Here is a 21,148-nt window from a genome sequence, read left to right as displayed (position 1 = left end):
GGCCACAACTGCTTTGGGAGCCCAATGCATGGGTACTTTGCCTAGTTCCAAGTCATTACTAGGGAATTCTCTTCCCAGCCCTTTAGAAAAAATATTGACCTAACCAGTTTAACAACAGGGGGGTTGGGATGGTGATGGCTGTGACGAACTGGGACTGTTCTTACTGTGGGCTTTGAATGCTGACAGGGGAGTGTGGCTAGGATAGTCTGCATTGGGGGATGGGAGACTGACCGATGGAGAATACCTGAGCATGTAACATGAGAACCCAGGAAGGGGTTAGAGGCCAGGCGACACCTTTGCCCAGGAAACTAAACAAAGGCTGTGGGAGGGGTCACTGAAGGGGGAGTTTTGAGAAGCTGGCTGGTGAGATAGCTGGGAGGCAGACGGGGCTCTGACCTCCCAAGGGGGCTGGGGCGCCCTGGGACCCCAAGATGGACCTAACTGAGGGGGGTCCTGTTGTCTGTGCCTGCAAGACCTGTCTTAGACTGTATTCCTGTCGTCTAAATAAACCTTCTGCTTTACTGGCTGGCTGAGAGTCATGGTGAATCGCAGGAAGCCGGGGGTGCAGGGCCTTGTGTCCCCCCACACTCTGTGACAATGGCGAATAAAGGAATCCCTCTGACTTACTCTATCTTCTTCTGTTGTTACAGAGGGTGAAATGACATTTTCCCTATCTGTGCCCTGTTCCTGCTCTCTGTTATAGTTCAATATATTTTAAGTGAGGAAAATGGTAGTAAAAATATCTGGTCTCCAGCACAACCTGAAGCAAAATCAGAGCAAATGGGAATGAAAAAAAATTGTTCCCAAAGGGGGAACTTGATAACTAACAATTGCTTTGAAATGGGGGGACAGTATAACCGTGATGCTCAGGGTTTGTTTAGACTAGGAAAAGTGATGGAGTTTAGGTCAGGTCAAGGGGCAAGCTAATGCCAACCACCGCACCTGGGCTGCATCTGCACTACAACTAGAATTGTCTTTATACACCAAGATCACTAACTTGAGCAGCCAACGCCACGTACAGTCCTAGTGGATGTCAGGCCCAGGTAGTTTTTGCCTCAGTGTAGCTTGTTGGGATCAAACCTCTCTCCCCCACCTGGAGCTGATGAACATTCCTGGCTGGAGGGACACACACTCCTACGACTCAAAAGGAAAGGAGTTGATAGAAAAGATCACAGGACTGACCCCAAAGAAGGTGAGCTGCAAAAGGCAGAACCAGGCAACTCATCTGGTGGAGCTGAGAGACCACGGTGAAGATGGTGCAAAGGTCGCTATGTGGGAATTTGCAAATGTGATTTTTTTAAAAACAAACTTTGGCCAGCCGGAGTCAAGGCATTTATTACAGTTCTCTCATGTGTGGATTTTCTGATGTCTAATAAGGCTTGAGCTCTGCTTGAAGCTTTTCCCACACTCAGAGCATGTGTAGGGCACCTCCCCTGTGTGGATTCTCTGATGCGTGATCAGGGCAGAGCTCTGCTTAAAACTTTTCCCACATTCAGCGCATGTGTAGGGCATCTCTCCTATGTGGATTGTCCGATGTCTGATAAGGTTTGAGCTCTGATTGAAGCTTTTCCCACACTCAGAGCACATGTAGGGTCTCTCTCCTGTGTGGATTCTCTGATGTGTGATGAGGGCTGAATTATCCATGAAGCGTTTCCCACACTCAGAGCATCCATAGGGTTTGTCACCTGTGTGAATTCTCTGATGTGTGCTAAGGGCTGATCTATAACTGAAGCATTTCCCGCACTCAGAGCATGTGTAGGGTGTCCATCCAGTATGGATTGTCCGATGTCTAATAAAGCTTGAGCTCTGATTGAAGCTTTTCCCGCACTCAGAGCACATGTAGGGTGTCTCTCCTGTGTGGATTCTCTGATGTGAGATGAGGACTGAGTTATAACTGAAGCATTTCCCACACTCAGAGCACGTGTAGGGTTTTTTTCCTGTGTGGATTCTCTGATGTCTAATAAAGCTTGAGCGCCGATTGAAGCTTTTCGCGCACTCAGCGCATGCGTAGGGCGTTTCTCCTGTGTGGATTCTCTGATGTCTGATAAGGTGTGAGCTCCGACTGAAGCTTTTCCCACACTCAGAGCACGTGTAGGGTTTCTCTCCCCTGTGGATTCTCTGATGTGTGAGAAGGTCAGAGCTCCCATTGAAGCTTTTCCCACACTCATGGCATATGTAGCATGTCTCTTCCAAGTTGATTGTCTCGCATGTAATAAGGTCTGAGTGGCTACTGAAGTTTTCCTCTGGCCTGTGCTGAGTCTCACAGGCTTTTGCTTTTTCTGGGAGTGCACAACTCCCGGAAACATTCCCTTTGGATCTTCCTGATAACATCCCATGTTGTTCTACTTGCTCAGCATCTTCCTGCTGGGGTGTCTCCTCGTTCTCACTCACCATCCCGTCACCTGATGGGAGACAGAGAGAATCCAGACATAGGTCACTCCCTGTACCAGAGAGAAAAGAAATCTCAGTGAGAGGAATGGAAAAAGGTGTGAACAAACCAAGATATGTGCGGGAGAGATCAAACCTATCTGGAGCTGATTTTCCCCAAACCCTTCCCCCGAGGAGAGAGAGGAAGGGATCAGTTCTGGGTGTGCATCTCACCAGAACTCTCAGGGGAAAGTGAGATTGGGGAGGGACCTGCTGCCAACTGTCAGTCAGGATAGGTGGGAAGCCATGAATGACATCTGCCACATCTGCAGGGAACAATCCTGAACTTGGAGAGCTTACAACTTGGAGAGGCTTTGTAGGGCATCTCAAATGTTTCCTGTATTCACGGACAGTTTTTGAGATGGTTTACCCAATTCCTCACCTGTGCAGGCAGCTCTCCGGAGCACTTTTTTCAGAGCCATAGCGGTCTGAGACCCACAGCTGTTCCCCTCATTCCAGCTGCGAGATCACATCAGGTTTGGAAATTGGAAACCCTGGGAAGGCAAAGAAAACAAGGAAGGTCCATGGAATTTGTGGGATACTTGTCACAAGGAATATTCCATGGTTTTAACCCCAGCTCATTTTTAAGACATAACATCCCAAGGTCGGCTTCCTTGGCTCAAAGTGGCAGGAGAGTTATTATTATAAATCATATTCATTACCTTAGTGCCTAAGAGCCAACTAATAGTGGGTCTCCGTTGTGCTAGGCACAGTACAAACCCAGACTAGTAGATGGTCCATGCCCTGAAAAATTTACAATCTAAATAGACAAGACAGACACAGAATGGGGGAAGAGGTAGAACCCACCAGCAGAGTGAACTACGTGAAGGCAGAGTGACAGATCTGATGAACACAGGTCTATATCTTGAGACTATTGTATTTAATGTTATGACTAGGGCCAGTGTTTTCCGGAAATTGCTGCTATTACTGTATTTTTCCCTGAAATTACTCTTCATTTCTGGAATCACCCTTCATATCCGGAATGGCTGAACAGAGGGTGGGTGGGGATGCAGGGTCACAAACCCCAGATTTCTGCCTGGAGACACCTGACTCCTCCCCAGGGCACAGGGCAAAGGCTGGGGGCTGGCTGCTTTTGAGACTTGCTGCCAATTTCTTCCCTCCTCATACAAGTCTGGGCTCAGAAAAAACACTGTGGAGCTTCCCCTTGGGAGGCGGGGCACTTGGCAGTGGGACGCTGGGGTCCCTCATCAAGCTGCAGAGCAGACGGCGCTCGCACCTGCTCTCGACTGCGTCAACAGCACCTCTCCCCTGCTCATCTCCCCTGCACACAGCTGGTTCATGCCCCGTCTCCCCAGCACACAGCCGGCTCTAGGCTCTCAATGCCCAGTGCCTGGACCCCACCTCCCCCACACAGCTGGCTCCTGTCCTCTCCCGCAATGCACTGTCGGGCTGTAAAGGATTATATATTGCTCATGTTTGTCAATGACTCTGTTTTCGTTGCCAGCAAACACTGGCCCTACCTATGATTGTTCTCTGTATCTCTGAGCCAGCCCTTGACAGCATGAACACGTCACAGACTATGATGCCGAGATGGGCCAGATGATACCGGGCAGGGCTGAGGGCTGGGTTTCCTGTGCAATCTGGTATCACTAAGCCTGGATCTCAAGGCTCCATCTTTTGAAGCTTTGCCCCATACAGAAAGGGGCAGTGACTGATTTTACCTCTTTCAGGAGACTGAAGACGACAGACAGACTTTTTGGGGGAGAAACAGCTGAGTTTGAGCTGACTGAGGGGGGTCTTTTTGGGCTACAAACTGTCATGACCTGATAACCAAGAGGTAAGCTTTTAAAGAAGGTTTTAATACACTTTGGAAATGATCGGGGATTCCCAAGAGGACTGATGGTAAATATGCATTCTGATGCTTTTCTTGCTTTATATCTTTTCCCCAGAAGGCGCACTGGCACGGTCATGGATCCATAGGATCCGTGCAATGCCCTGGCTTAAACAGTCCTTGGGAGGTGCCCCTTGAGTGCGCTAGACCCCCAAGGGGTCCCACTCTTCCACAAGGATAGGCCATGTAGCTTCAACACCTGAGACTGAGTCTCCGGCTTCAACACTCCTATTTCAACCTGTGAGCTCTGCCAACAGGTCCAGCTGAACGACACTCCTGTTCAGAGACTGTTCCTCAGTCAATGCACAGAGCAAGTTTGTGCTGTGACACTGGGCAGACTTTTAAAACATAGCAGGGTTTATTAGTCAACTGAAACACAGCATTGGAAAGTCCTTGGCTTAGCACAGAGAAGCAAAGAAGACAATATAGTCCATATTGGCCAATGCCCTTGAGCCACGCTGCTGTAGAAAACAGTTTGGTTTCCATTCACTGTGCCTGTCCATTTGTCTTCTCTCCAATAGAGCTCCCTGCATCTGTGAGCCCAGTTCTTCCTGCTCCCAAAAACATAACGAGTCCATGTATGCTTCACTCAGCCAAGTGGAGATCCTCCCGTGGACAGGTGACAATTATTCCCTTGTCTCTGTCGGGTATTCCATTGATGTAGGTTGATCCCAGCCAGTCCTTAATGACCCATTCATATCACCCCATGACAGCTACGTGACAAAACACCTCATGTCTCCTGCTCTTTCTAATCATAGCAATATCAATCACAGAGGGAAACTGAGGTGTGTATTGGCATCATACAAGTATCACCAAAATTCCCACCTCTATCGCACACACACTGCTCACGGCCCTTGGAGAGAAAGCAAAGCACAGGAACTGGAGGTTAGTCCAGTGAACACAGTGGAGGACAAGCTGCAATCCTCAAACCTGGTCAAAAGGGAGAGGCATGTGGGTCCCTACCGATAGAGAGGGGCTGGCTAGAGGCCTGATACTTGAGAGGGCATTCCTTGAGCAGACCATGGAGGCAGGTCAGAGGCTTAGCTACCCCAGAACTGTGATATCGCAAAAGCACATTCTGGGGAATTAGGAAATCTAGTGACTCAGGTGTAATGGGAGGGAGAATTAAACTCCCCCAGTGTGTGGAGATGGCTGGGGAATTAAACACTGAAATTCAGGAGCAACAGCCTCTAATACTTCCGGAAAAGGAGAATGTAAGAAACAAGAACTGGGCCCCACAACCTCAGGAGGGACAGGCTCAAAGATCCAAGGAGCCCGCAGGGAAGACAGCTTGTGGCTGCTGCAGATGGGGAGAGCGGGGCCAAGACTCTCTCCAAACTCTCACTCCTGTTGACCCCGACCTGATTTTATGATCTTTGACCTAGTCTCAAGTCTTGTAGGCAATTTTATACTCGCTAGAGATAAAATGTCATTATCAGAAAATTGCTTATTAGCTTGGAACATGCATGGAGAGGCAAGGAGCTGAACATAAATAAATGGGCTATTAAGGGCAGGTCTACACTACAGCCAGGATTGACGCTGAGATCGATCCACTGGTGGTCGATTTTGTGGATCTAGTTAAGACCCGCCAAATCAACTGCAGATGGCTCTCCAGTCAACCCCTGACTCTACCCCGATGCTCTTCCGTCGCTCCCCCATAGTGTACACCCTGCAGTAACTCAACCTAAGTTATGTTCACTCCAGCGACATTATTCACGTAGCTGGAGTTGCGCAGCATAGGTCAACTGACTGAGGTAGTGTAAACATCGCCTAAGCTTGCTACAGTTCAGGGCCTTATATTAGGTGGAGGCTTTGTGGGAGTGATTATGATGAAGTCTGGGATTTACCTGAATAGGCCTCAGGATAAGGAGAGAATCCCAGGTGAGATATTTTGACCCCACATTTTTAAAAACTAACAAATAGTCACCAACAGGTGCAATACGCCACAGGATTCTGAAAGAAGGGTCGGGCTTTAGCAGTTAGGTTGCTATGCAGTATCTCAGCAGTTGGGCCGCATTCATATATTGGAATTATTAATAAACAAGTGATGTAAATCATGAGTATCAATGCTTGATGCTTAATTATGGACTTCCCAAAGGCCACGTATGGGTTGGGGCAGCTATTGACATTACTGTTATCAGAGTAAAGGAGCAGATATGGTATATAGCCATCCTGTTACCATAAGGAAGTGGATAAAATACCTCTCCTAGTTACCATTTTTTCATTTTGTCAGGTCCCCGAGACAGTGTAAACTGAAGCAGGGCCTCCCTTCTGATGGGCTCCCTTGCCCCTCCATCTTTGTTTCCAATGGTGTCCATAACTTGTAAGTATGCACAGTGCAAGACTCTCTTTACTATACTTACCTTAGTCTAATCGTTACGTGTATTGATCCTTGCCTATGATTCCAATTGTAACTGTCTGTATTAAATCAAGTTTCTGTGTGTTTCACCAAATTTCATCTTCTCAATTAACTTTGAGCAGCCATGTACAAGGGCAAGTTGTACCCCAATACGTAGGTATAAAAATTGTTCAGGCTACACTACCACCCTGTGACATCATCAACAAAGAGCCCATTTGTGCCAGGGTAGTGGCCCTGCTCTGGGAGGGAGGAATGCAGCAAGGACTCAGGATCGGTGGCCGGGGTCGCTGTGCATAGAGGTTATATGGGGAGGGGGGTAATGAAGGGGAGAGGGAAGTCAAGAGTTAAAATAATAATGTTTGGGGAAAAATGTATAATGAAGTGAAACTGAACAGAAATAAAACTGGAGTGCAGGCTGTAAAGCAAAAAGGCCTGGGCAGGGGTTCGGGGTTAAAGGTCTGGGATCCCCCACAGCTCTAGATCCCCAAACCTCTCCTCCCTCCCACTGACCCACCCAGCCAACCTCCTGAGTGCCCGTCCTCCAGACTCCCCTCCCCTTCTTCCCAGTGCTCTCAGCCATCACCACGTCCAGGCACTTTGGGAGCTTCCTATGTTCCCTCCTCGTCTCTCACTACCTCATCCCTCCCTGCTCCTTCTTAGCTCTAATCCGGCACACACACTCCCCATGTCCTGGCACCCCAGAATTAGCTCCTCCCCCCCTTCTCCTCCCCTCCCACAGCTCTGTTCTCCCTTCACCCTTGGGGTCCTGAATGGCAACATTATACACTCTTGTATAAAACACAGAGCTCATCTGACTGTCACACAAGCCATGCATGAGTCATACACCTATTTACTCCATTTAGAATTCTACAGGCAGCATATTTTCCTTTTAAAATGAGGAAAAGGCATGAAAACTGTAGTTATTAATGTAGTTATTAATGTATCCAATAATGATCAATTAAATGCAATTTTAAAATGACTGACGGCACCAAAAAGGCACGTGTCCAAAAATTATACTAGTGGGTGGGAGATAAGGCAAAAAAAGTGCGGGGGGGGGGGGGGGGGGCAAGGAAACTTGTCAAAACTTGCATGACAAATACAGGTATAAAGTTATTACTACTCAAGTTCTTTAGAAACCCCACAGCTTCTAATAACTGAGGGGACAGGACTCCTTACCCAGCCAGACCACCGTCTCATAGTTCTCCTGTATGACGGCTCTGTAGAGAGCTCTCTGAGTGGGGTCCAGCAGAGCCCCCTCTTCCCTGGTGAAATCCACAGCCACCTCCTCAAAAGTCATCGGTCTCTGAAAGAGCAAGAGTTCAACACTCAGTACCTGCTGCCCCAGTCACAACCCCACTATTCACAGAACAGCAGCCAGGGCCGGCTCCAGGCACCAGCCTACCAAGTATGTGCTTGGGGCGGCACCTGGAGGGGGGCGGCGCTCCGGCCCAAGAGTGGGGCCGTGACCGGGCTCGCCGCCCTCCCCCCGGTGCTCCGGCCGGCCGGGGAGAGCGGGGCCCCTGCCGGGCTCGCCGCCCTCCTCCCAGCGCTCCGGCCGGTCGGGGAGAGCGGGGCCCCGGTTGGGCTCGGCACCCTCCCCGCGGCGCTCCGGCCGGCCGGGGACAGTGGGGCCGCGGCCGGGCTCAGCGCCCTCCACTGCCGCGCTCCCCGCCGGGGGGCGGCGGGAGGCTTTTTTGCCTGGGGCGGGAAAAAAGCCAGAGCCGGCCCTGACAGCAGCACCAGGTAAATGGAAGCTCCGGGAGGCACATGTTAACAGAGTCCCACCCCACCTTGCTTAGAGCAGCCAGGAGGCCTCAGAGGGTAGAAAGAGAGAACCTTTGTGTCTCCCAGCTGACAGAAGGAAGCAGGGTCTTCACATTTATCACATACCTACTAGCCAGAGCTTGATATAGGAGATGGGGCTGTCTCTGGACCCTGCTGGTGGCTCCCTGCTAGGAATCCCAACACTCTCCAAATAAACTATATGGAAGAAAGGGGAAGTCAATAGTAAAGAAAATAAGTTAGAAGGTCAGAATTGTAGAAAATTGGTAAGGGAAGCTATCAGAAATCAATGACCAATCAATGACAATAAGAAGGAAGTTTTTAAAAGTATATTAAGTACAAAATTAATCATAACAATGGTAGTGGTAAACTACTAGATGGAAATGGCAGAATTATCAAAAATAATGCAGAAGAGGTAAAAGCGTTCAATAAATATTCCTCTCCTAGATTTGGAGAAAAACAGATGATGTACTCGTATCATAAGATGTTGACGACGACACTCTTTCCATTCCAACAATAACTCACAAGGACGTTAAACAGCAGCTATTGAAGTTAGACATGTTTAAATCAGCCAGTCCAGATAACTTGTATCCAAGAGTTTTAAAAGACCTGGTAGAGGAGCATGGTGGATTGTTAATGCTGATTTTACTTAGGACTTGGAACACTGGGGAAATTCCATAAGACTGGAATAAAGCTAATGCTGTGCCAATATTTAAAAAGTATAAAAGAGATAAACCTAGCTAATTACAAAAGTGTCAGTCAGGGACATCAATACTGGGCAAGATAATGGAGCAGCCGATACTGGATTTCACTAATAAAGAATTAAAGGAGGGTAATATAATTAGTACCCATTAACAAAGTTTTAGAGAAAATAGATCCTATCAAACTAACTGGATATCGTTATTGGATGAGATCAAAAGTTCGGTTGCAGCTAATAGTATTGATGTAATATACTTGGCATATGACTTGGTTCAGCACAATATTTTGACTAAAAACCTAGAATGATACAAAACACACATGGCATACATTAAATAGATTAAAAACTGGGATTGTAAATGGGGAACCAGGGTCGAGTGGATTTATTTCTAGCGGGTTCCTGCAAGGATTGGTTCTTGGCCCTGCGCTATTTCACATTCTTATCAATGACCTAAAAGAGAATATAAAATCATCACTGATAAAGTTTGCAGTTGCCACAAAGATTGGGGGTGGTGGTAACTAATGAAGTGTGAGTAGATTCAGGCTCCAGCACTGGGAGTCTGGGAAGTTTTCCCAGCCCTGGCTGGGGGGTTATTTCCTGTTCCACAAAGAGGGGAAGTTCCATTCCCAGCTCCTGTGCCTTGAAATTAGGCCCTATCTGATGCTACACCCCATATTCAGCATAGTGGTATGATTATAATATGATTAGGACATAATTATGATGCATTTTGTGCAAGATGCGTCATGTGCGGTGTCATTGGAAATATTATGATTTGTTGAATAGGATTATCCTATTTGTGTGCATGGATAACGCTGGTATCTGAAGTTATGGATATTGACTCTGTATTTCAAATGTGCTTACTCTGGGTAACCCCCACAACTAATCTTTCAGGTACAACAATGAAGAAGCCAGACAGTGCTGATGGCTCATCAACAAAGACAATGGACCGTGGAAGAGCTTAGCCCTCCTGTGAATGTTTCAGCCAGCCTATGAATCATGGCTACTATGACTCAGCAAGGCATGCTAGGTCATGTGACCAGATCACATGACACTGAACTCCATTTTGGTACCTTTATTTTTCCACAAACTGGACTGGGAATTGAGTTTGGAACAAAGGGTTCCTGCCATGTGGAAAAGCTACATAAGGTGGGGTGTGACATAATCTCTTGGCCTCATTTCCCAGACAAGAGAACTCCTGGAAACACCTGAGGAACAAAGACTGAACTGGGGGAAATGCTGGTCCCAGGGTAAAAGGATTTCTAGCTTGTGTATGGAAACTTGGTGGACTGCTTGTATCATCAGTCAGGGTGAGAAATTGCTAATTCAAATTCTATCCATCTAGTATGTTAGGCTTAGTTTGAGTTTTTGGTTATTTGCTAAGTAATCTGCTTTGATCTGTTTGCTATCACTTATAATCACTTAAAATCTTTCTGTAGTTAATAAACTTATGCTTTATCTTAACCAGTGTATTTTGAGTGAAGTGTCTGGGGAAAATCTCAGCTTGGTTTGCACAAGCTTGTTGTGCATATCTTTCCCATATTGAGGGGAAGGCGAACTATATTAATGAGCTTACATTATACAGATCCCTATGCAGTATAAGATGGTATAATTCTGGATTTCTACTACAGCAGGTGTGCAAGGTTGGGGAGCTGGGAAATTGGCTGTTGTCTTCTATCTGTCCTTGAGTGGCTTAGGTAAAGCACTCAGGTACATTAGTTGGGTGTATGGCGCCACCTGCTGTTGTGTTGGGCGATATCAGGGCCTGGAGAGGCTGGCTGAATATCCAGCAAAGGAGTGTGAGAAGGGCCAGCCCAGCTTGAGGATTAGAGGGCACAGTAGTTCCCAGAAGCCCCCCAGACTGCACCCCGGGGGTGACAACCCATCACACCCTAGATTACACAAGTCTCAGCAGGTTTCTCACATGCTGTCCCCTCCCTTTCTCCAACCGAGATATTTCCTGCCTCCCACCACCTCCAGCAGCTCCCACCCTCCTATGCATTTACTGCTCCTCTCCCTCCAAGCAGAATCCACCACCAGCTCCCTGATAATCCCTTACCTGAGCCAGCTCCATTGCAGCCATTTCCTTCTCCCTGGGAGGAGGGGATGATCTGGAGCGAAACGTGGACGTTATTCTGTAGCCTGCCAGGGTGAGAAGGGCAATGTGAGAGAATTCAGACGGGGCTTTTGTCCATTCCACAAGCCGATTCCCCCCAGGATTTTCCCTGCTAATGGACATTCTAGGTTCTGCCACAGTGCAAAGTACAGAGTGACCTTATTCCAGTACAGGCCTAGCCCCCTCCCACCAGGACGTAACCCTCTGAGACATGGTGAAACCCTTCCAGTAGCAGAGTCTCTCTGTCACACTAATCAAGTTTGCGGACAATACCAAGCTGGGAGGGGTTGCAAGTGCTTTGGAGGATAGGATTACAATTCAAAATGATCTGAAGTAAATAGGATGAAATTCAATAAGGATAAATGCAAAGTACTCCACTTTGGAAGGAACAATCAGTTGCACACATACAAAATGGGAAATGACTGCCTAGGAAGGAGTACTGCGGAAAGGGATCTGGGGGTCATAGTGGATCACAAGCTAAATGAGTCGTCAGTGTAACGCTGTTGCAAAAAAAAAAGCAAACATCATTCTGGGATGTATTAGCAGGAGTATTGTTAGCAAGACACAAGAAGTAATTTTTCTGCTCCACATTTCAGGAAAGATGTGGACAAATTGGCAAAAGTCCAGAGAAGAGCAACAAAAATGATTAAAGGTCTAGAAAACATGACCTATGAGGGAAGATTAAACAAACCCAATTTTTTTCAGTCTGGAGAAGAGAAGACTGAGGCCTTGGCTACACTTGAGTGTAGTCGCGCCGCCAGCGCTGCGATCGCTCTCTCACAGCGCTGTATGTACTCCACCTCTCCGAGGGGAATAGCTTGCAGCGCTGCGAGCAAGCGTGTAGCGCTGCAGGCGCTGATTACACTGGCGCTTTACAGCGCTGCACTCGCTGCGCTCGGGGGGGGGGGGGCGTTTTCACACCCCTGAGCGCAGCAAGTTGCAGCGCTGTACAGCGCCAGTGTAGCCAAGGCCTGAGAGGGGACATGATCACAGTTTTCAAGTACATAACAGGTTGTTAAAAGGAGGAGGGAGAAAAATTGTTGTTCTTAAACTCTGAGAATAGGACAAGAAGCAATGGGCTTAAATTGCTGCAAGGGTGGTTTAGGTTGGACCTTAGGAAAAACTTCCTAACTGTCAGAGTGGTTAAGCACTGGAATAAATTGCCTAGGGAGGTTGTGGAATCTCCATCACAGGGGATTTTTAAGAGAAGGCTGGACAAACACTTGTCAGGCATGGCACGCACCCCCTGCCACGCCAGCTCCACCATTTTTGCCGAAGCAAAAAAAAAAAAAAAGAAAGCGCTCCTCCTGCTGCGCACCCCAAAGGATCCTCTTGCGCACCCCACTTTGGAGACCACTGGTCTAGATAATACTTAGTCCTGCCTTGAGTGCAGGAGACTGGACTGGACAACCTCTCGAGGTCCCTTCCAGTCCTACGATTCTATGAACCAAAGGCCAGAGAAGAGCAGAATCAAAGGAGGCACTTTGGGGGATTCTCCCTGTCATTGTCCCCAGGGCAGCTGTCTCAGGTTTACAAAGTTGTTTGATGCTCCAGCCTTTATACAGTCTCTCCTGGGAGTGCCCCTTTCATGGGCTGGGCCTAGTTTTAGCTTTTGGCAAGCGTGACCCTGGGGGCTCTGAGACTGGGCCTTCTTGCCTCAGCACCTTGTTTCTTTCTGTGGCTTCGCAGTGAGTCCAAATGAGTAGATACTCCTGATAGAGACTGTAAACATAAGAATGGCCCACTGCTCAGACCAATGGTCCATCTAGCTCAGTGGCCAATGCCTCACCTCCCCCCCCCCCCCACCCCGAGGGAATGAACAGAACAGGGAATCATCAAGTGATCCATCCCCTGTCACCCATCCCAGCTTCTGGTAAACAGAGGCTAGAGACACCATCCCTACCCATCCTGCCTGTGACACTGGCAAATGAGTGTTAGCTCTTGAAAAACCCCCATGTCTTAACTGAACATGGACAAATGCATAGCTGGAATCAGTCTGGCTCACCTGTGCTAGTATTGTTAAGACAGGTATTAGAATGATAAGAATGTGTTTAGTGTTTAGACTTGATTGAATGCTTGTGGGTTGCTGCCTGGGTTAACATCTGACTAGTTGCATTGTGAGCCTCTATGGCTATGTAAATCACCAGACAGGAGAGAGACTTTACCTATGAAGTGCTGATTGGCAACAGAATGCATTACATCCTGCCTGGCAGGAAAGGTCCATCAACACCAGATAGAGTATTATGGGATGTTAAAGAAGGCAAACGGCTGTTGTTGTGCTCTTGACTTCCCATTAGCTGAGTCTGCGGCTCAGAGCACATGGCAGGAAGGGGATAAAAACCCCATATAGAAGAAACTGATTATCTGTATGCTGCTTGGACTCTGAGGGGCAAAGTTTCTAGGCATAAGCAAGAGATCCCCAGCTGCTTAGCCTGGGTTAGTCCTAAAGAATATGTAGAGCTTGATTATTATAGAAGCTTCTATATCCTTTTGAACTTTAATACTAATTCGTCTGCATCTACATGATTACCTGCTTTAACTTTGTAAGCAACTCTCGTTTCCTTTTAAATAAATCTTAATACAGGTTATTACAGGACTGGCTACAAGTGTTGTCTTTGTTGTGAGATCTAGATTCAATTGACCTAAGTGGCTGGTTCTTTGGGACTGGCAGTAACCTGAACATTGCTGAGATTCGTGGTGTAAGGCAGTGGTTCTCAACCAGGGGTCTGGGGTCCCCTGGGGGGCCACGAGCAGGTTTATGGGGGGCTGCCAAGCAAGGCCAGCATTAGATTCACCGAGGCCCAATGCAGAAAGCTGAAGTCGCAGCACATGGGGCTGAAGTCCGGGCCCCTGAGCCCCACCACCCAGGGCTGAAGCCAAAGCTTAAGCAATGTAGCTTTGTGGGGGCCCCTGTAGCATGGGGCCCCAGGCAGTTGCCCTGCTTGCTACCCCCTAACACCAGCCCTGGTTTTATATGCAGAAAACCAGTTATTGTGGCCCACGTGAGCTGTGGAGTTTTTATAGCATGTTGGGGGGGCCTCAGAAAGAAACAGGTTGAGAACCCCTGGTGTATGGGACCATCTGTCACAAAGGTGAGCTCACCTGTGTGGTGAGATATATGGGATGACCCAAGGGGACTGTCTGTGATTCCATGTTAATGCTGTTACAGTGCCTGAAGCGTTTACACTGGATACTTGGTTGGTGAAATCTCCATATAGACCCCACAACCAATTTGGGGTTTGTTCCCTGCTTCTTACCAGTCTGCCTGAGGCTGGTGCTCATGCCCTCGAGTCACTGAAGACAGCGTTACAGAGACTTACGGGCACAACGCCACCAGCAGCAATTGGCAGCAATGCAGAGCAGGCTTTACAGTGACACAGTGTGGGCCAAATGGTCCATGGACTCAGTCAAGCCCCAGTTCTCCGCCAGTGCACGTCAGCATCCCGGCAACCTTCAAGGAGGGTCAAGGCTGCCACTCCTTCAGTGATGATGGCTCTCCAGCATAGCATCACCTGCGCCCCAGGACCTGCCTTGTCTCCCGAGACAGAGGTGAGTGACAGAGGGTGCACAATGGATCCTGGGGGGCGGGGTAGGGAAAGGGATAACAAAACACACCTTCTGGGGGTCACCCCTCAGGAAGTGAAGGTGACAGGCATTGTGGTGGCAGTAAAGGGGAAGGGGACGAAGTGGGAGCAGGAGGGAGCAGCACTCTCAAAGGCAATGCTGCCAGTGGGTCGCCCCACCACATCAGGCATGGGGCTGATAGGGGGCCGTTCCCTGGATCTGGGTGCCTGTGAAGGGCTATATAATCCCCATGCTGGCAGAGAAGGGGTTAAACTGCTGCTTTAGTCTGGACTGGCCCAGCCCCTCCACACCTGCAAACCATGCCAGGACTGGAGCAGGAGTTAACAGGAGAGACCTATTCTACTCAGAGGGGAGCAACCCTAGGAAGGGAACAGTCTCTGGAGCATCTCCAGCCCCAAAGAGAGGGCTGGCAGCATTCGGGGCTCTGGCCTTCACCAAGGGAGGGTGGGGATCCCCAGAGCTCAAAGGGGGAGCAGGCTGAAAGTTGCGCTGGAGACCCAGTAAACTCTGCAGGGGACTGAGATGCTCCCAGGGACCCCAGAAGTAAGAGGGGCCCATATCCAGATGGGATCTGTCCACAGCTTTTCCCGTTTCTTTTCTTTCATTCCTTTATTGACCCTTGTTTGCCAACAGTCGGCTCTTTTGCTGTTTCACCTGGTACCCCGAGAGAGGAAGAAGGTGCCCCGAGGCCTCAGCCAGAGGGTTGAGCCGTGACACACTAGAAGGACAGGCCCCTGTAGCACCCCTGGGGCAGGGGGCAATGGGACTCACAGAGGTGCACCCCAGAAGGCCTGAGGCCCAGCAGTTGGGCACCAGTTTGATGGGCTGGATGGCCTCTCACTGGGGGCTGCCAGCAGCCTGGCACATGGAGTAGATACAGGGTGGCCTGTGGAGCAGGAAGCGGGGCAGCGTCCCAGACAGCACACCGAGAAGGGAAATGGAGAGGGGACATGGGGCACTGCAGTGAACTCAGCACCTGTCCTGAAGGCCATTGGCAGAAAGTCGTCCTCTCCCTGGCCTACGGGTGCCAGACAGTGAGTGACACAGAGATCCCTCGGCAAAGGGTCACTTGGTCTTTGCCAGCAGCTCTCACCTGAGACCTGACAAACCCATCACACCAAACACATCTCTTGGAGGATGGTCATGTGAGGTGTGTACAGAAAGCTCATAACTGGCCAAGACTCATAATGACGGAGAGATCAATGTATGGGTCACATGTAAGGAACAAAGCATTTATATTGAAAATCTACTTTACGGACTTGGAATGGAAAATCAATCACCGAGAGGTAACAGGCCCCGGGATTGGCCCATCCACCCAAGAGGGAGTCGTCACTTCTCACTAGTCAGTTGCAAGGTAACTCAAGGCTCAAGTGACCAGCCTTGCTCCCTCCCAAACTATCCACGGAAAACCATCGGGGCACCACCAAACACCTGAAACTGGGGTGAGGGGGAGCTGAAGGTAACACAAATTTAATCATCCCAAATCCAAAATATGAATAGTTTAAAGGCACATGTTATACGTGTATGGTGTGGAGGGCAGGCCAGAGTGTATAGGGGAGGGGGCCTGTTTGGAGGCGGGGCAGACTGGGCAGAGATAGGGGCAGGGGGCCCAGCTGGAAGTAGCAGTGAGGGGCCCAGCTCAGGCTACATCACCAAGGTGGCATGTGCCAGACCGTATGCTGCTGCTGCTGCCTGTAATACGTGTGCAGCAGCCTAGGACAGGAGACAGCTACTAGCTCCTACGGTGCTAAGAGAGGGCTGGAGGGGATGGACAAGAAGGGGAGGCCGAGCTGCAAACGGTGGCAGGAGGAGGAGGTGGGGAAGGAGAGAGACATTTGTAGCCTGGCCATTATTCCCATTCCACCGTAACAGAAAGTACAGGAGAGGGGAGCAGCACTTCAGAATCACCCAGCAACTACGCGGAGAGAGCACTGGACGGGGACTATTCCTGGCTCTGCCACAGGCCTGCTGGGTGACCTTGGGTAAGACATTGCACTTCTCTGTGCCCCTGATTGCAAACTTGTGTGAGACCCACAACTGCCTATAGGGCTGCTAACTCCTCCCGCCAACATCGCTCTGTGCAAAAGCTAGGAAATTCACTTACAAAAAACTTTATGAACGCAGGAATTAAGGTTGCCCGGAGCTCTCTGGTGCCCCTCGAGAACAGACATCAGCAAAACTCAAACTTGTAATAATCAGGAGATGCAGAGATAAGGTACACACCAATGTAATCCTAATTCTGACCCATGTGAGCAATGACCCTTTCTTTACTCCTACAACACACCTATGTGCACCCGGCCATTTGAGATAGTGCCCATCACTAAAGTACCAGGGAAAATGACAACCATGGCACAGAATCAAGCACTTTATCTTTGCTAAGACGGAATTGGGTTTTAGGTGAGCTGCGTTGTACAGGAGCTACTGACACCTGTTCTACACTCAGACACTGAGTCTGCTCCCCAGAAACAGCCACACATTTGGTCAATTGAACACCTCTTCACCCCTTTTTACAACTCTTTCATCCTTACTCGCAGAAGTTCCAGCTAACGTTCTACATTCACTTACCCATCGTTAAGCACAGACTGCTCTCAGATCCCATCTCACTGCTGACCATTCCCATGGCAAACAGTCCCGTTTCCTCCTGACAATATGCACAGCTCAGTGCAGAAACGATACAGTCTGGAAACTCAAAGTACACATGCATCTCTCTCCTTTCATCGCACACATGGGGGATTCAGACCCAGATCATCTCATATCACAATCACACTTCCACCAAGCTGTTCTAACGCCTCTACCTTTCAGTGCAGCTACACCTAACACAGGGAGTGCAGGCAGATACCGCCCAGTGGCTGTTGCCAGCTCCAGGGGGCAGAGTTAAGGTTGCATTGGCATGTACATTAGCTCTGTATTTTTGAGTTTTTGGAGGTTTGACTTTTGCAAGGCCCAACATACTGCTGGGCAACCTTAATTCTGCATTAATGAAGGTGTTAGTGACTAGATGAATGTTCAGCAAATATACAGAAAGTGATGGTTCCCCATCCCTACCTGCCATTCACACAGGCAGCAAAGCCCTGGGCAAGGCAACTTGCAGAGGCAAAGAGAAGGGGCTAGAGTCAGGAAGGGGTAGCAGCAAGGGAAGACTGACAGCTGATAGTTGGAGGGGTGAAAAGGTTTGGGCATATGGTGGGGGGCAGAAGCAGCTGGGACTGGGTAACCTGGAGCTGGGCAGTTTCCATGGGGGACCACATGATCCTCCTGTGCCCCCTTCCACACTCTCTTGTGAGTAGAGAATGACCACCCTGTCCCCACCCCCAGAGGCAGCCGTGTCTCAGGACTCTCCCAAGTTGCACCCACTAACTCTCTTCCCATTTGGGGTATAGGTCAGGGCAACCATTTCCCACCAAGATGAACCCAGCTGGCTGCGGGCTGTTCTGGTGCACAGGGGCCTTGGTGGGTGAAAGGCAGAACTGCAGCATTTCTCAGACAATGCATCTTCTTCAGGCAAAAAAAAGAAATTCTGCGCTGGACGTGAATTCTATGCATACACAGTGGCGCAGAATTACCGCCTGAGTAACTCACACCCTGCACATAACATAACCTGCTCACTCCCATCTCTTCTCCCTATGTCTCTGAGTCCCAGACCTGCTGCTGTCATTAATGCACACAGGCTTTCACTCCCGTCAGTGCTGGCACGACCCAATCCAGTGACTGGACTGAACCCTTATTTTCCCATCACATGGGACGGTCTCAGCTGAGGGGGAGATGAGAGGGGGAGGGGTACAAAGGGAAAAGAGTTGTTGTAGTCATTTTGGTCCCAGGATATCAGAGAGAGGGATTTTTAATTGGTTCTAAAAGAAATGACCTCACCCACCTTGTCTCGCCAAGAGATCTGAAAGTGGCAGGAGACAAACAGGAAGACAGAGCTCAGGACTCTAAACCAAACATTTATAAGCCCCTGGAAGAAACAACATTTCCCTTCTGCGCTTGGGTATGTTGATGTCCTATATGAGGGACCACCCCATTCCTCTCTCAGCAGCAAGGGGAGACTGCAGCCAGTCCCAGATGGTCCTTCCCCATCCTGGGATGTGTGTCGTGAGGAAGTTTGTGTGTGGTGGGTGCATGGGCGGGGTCCCCAAACAACTGGACCCATCTGCAGATTGGAAAGCCAGGGCAACCCCAGCACAGCATGGTGGCTCTGGGCAGGGGTAGCAGTTCTGGAGCTGGGCCTCTGCCCCCTCTCGGTCCCATGGCAGATGGATCTGGCAGCATCAAGTGGGTCCATCACTGCAGGGGAAGGTTGGGGTAGTGTCTGAGATCGGGGTGAGGATTATGCGGGGGGGGGGGGGAGGGGGTCTACGTCCAGGAATGGGGGATGGAATTCACCTCCCCACCCTTCTGCAGAGCCCAGAAACTAGGGATTTATCCAGTGAAGTGAATTTCACGCTGGGTGACTGAGCCAGCCCTGGAAAGATCCTTGTGCCTTAGGTTCCACACTGGCCCCAGGAGTTTACTAGTACTCCCTCCCCAGACTCCCCAGGGCAGCCAGGGATAATTACTGGGTTATAGGAATTAGAAGATGAAAATTCATTAAGAACAACGATATTTGTGTGTTTATTATTAAATCCCCAGACACCCACCAATCCCCGTCCTTCTTCCGATGAGCTATAAATATCTAAGGGACGCAGCTACTGATCCTGCAGTGAGTTCCTGCCCCTCCCCACTTTCTATAGCAGCACTTTTAAGAACAGGTCAGGGAAACATGTAAATACTTTGAACCAAATTCCGGAAGCTGCTGGGCATGAACAAGTTAAAATGAAACCAAGGTTCCGTCTCTCCAAGGACCTGACCCCTAGTGCAAAATAGTAGACACTCAACAGAAATCCAAAATGGCCACTTCATAACGGATAGAACGTTATTCATCTATTGATTTCTGGGAATTACCAGTAAAAGAAACAACCCAGTGAAGGTGATACCCTGAGGGAGAGATCTCATGTGTCTTTACAAATCGGTATAATCTAATCTGGGACTTTATACACTAACATGCCTTATTCGTAGCCTTATGGCGATTGCCTGGTGTCACTATAGGGCAGAAATAAGGTTGGGTGCCTTAGCTGTGAAATTCCATCCCCTAGCATATTGCAATTGCTGTTCAGTGGGTTTAGCAACATTCATTTTGTCGATTTCTTTTTTTAGTTTCAATAGATATATTTATTTTAAGCCCTTTTTTCAATGTTTCCAATTTCAATGTTCAGAGCTGTGGGAAGTTATGGGGGTGGTCAGACAACAATTATTTAAATACAGTAAATGAGATTCCCAAAGCCAAATCTTTATAACTGTTCAAACACAAATTGTCAATGTCACATGCAAAATATACAGTGTAAATATCCTTAAATCAAACTCTACTTTCTCCAGAAGCATTTCTGTATTTTACCTATATAATTTTTTTTCATCTGTGTGCGTGTACAGTGAAATCAACATTTACTGCAATTTATTAATAAAAATCCAATCCTTTCAAGCATACTTTTAAATAACTAAATACTTGAATTCTTTCACTTCCGGGACTGTAGTGCTTCCTTTGAGGATAATTGCACCTTCCCTGTGATGTATTTTACTCTCAGTACCGTAACCCCATCGTGATGTAGCTCCTGTCTGGGAGCTCTGCTGAGGCCAGTGGCATTATGATCAGAAGGTGACACACTGACACATGAGCAGAGACACACGGGGGAGGGTGGAGAATGAGGAAACATGGAGGTTACCAGGGTTGAACATGGCCCTACAGAGTGTGGGGAGCAAACTCCCTCTCAGCCTCTCCTCTCTCCCACCTCCCAGAGTCAGTAACTCTGGCAAATCGCTCCCTGAAATCTAAATAGCCCCAGTATGAGAGACAGTGATTAGGGGCTGCAGCGCCAACCCCTGCCTGGACGAGGGGGATGAAGAAGTGCAGTAGAAATGGGTTAGGCTGGGAGAGGGCACAGCTGATGTGGGACTGGGAGCTGAGTTCACCAAGAGGCCAGAACTCATGGGGGGTTGGGACAAGAAGTGAACAGGACTGGGTAGAGGCACTTCTGTGTAATTTCCCCCGGTTTACCATCCTGCCATGTATTTAATTTAGAAACTTTTCATTCACATTTAAGCACATTGGAGCTAAGCTGTGTTGATGCATTGCCATTTACAGTGGTACAGTTTGAATTAGCTGTTTAATCAGATGCTTATGCAACACAAAGCAGTCAATAATTGGTGTGCTTTCATGAATTAACTGACTGTGTGCTGTGCATCACTTTTAAAAAAAGATGGTGTGAGCGAGTGTCAAAATTTCAGGCATTAAGAAATGGA

At 48.7% G+C, this 21,148-nt stretch overlaps 1 pseudogene; it reads right to left on the bottom strand.

Moving 5' to 3' along the window:
• Positions 1–1,347: 1,347 nt before the first annotated feature.
• The window catches only part of LOC135889203 (uncharacterized), a 407,029-nt pseudogene continuing 387,228 nt past the window's right edge, over positions 1,348–21,148 (bottom strand).

Source organism: Emys orbicularis, chromosome 15 (genome assembly GCF_028017835.1).
Source record: "Emys orbicularis isolate rEmyOrb1 chromosome 15, rEmyOrb1.hap1, whole genome shotgun sequence".
NCBI classification, from domain to species: Eukaryota; Metazoa; Chordata; order Testudines; family Emydidae; genus Emys; species Emys orbicularis.
This window is presented reverse-complemented; position numbering and strand designations above follow the sequence as displayed.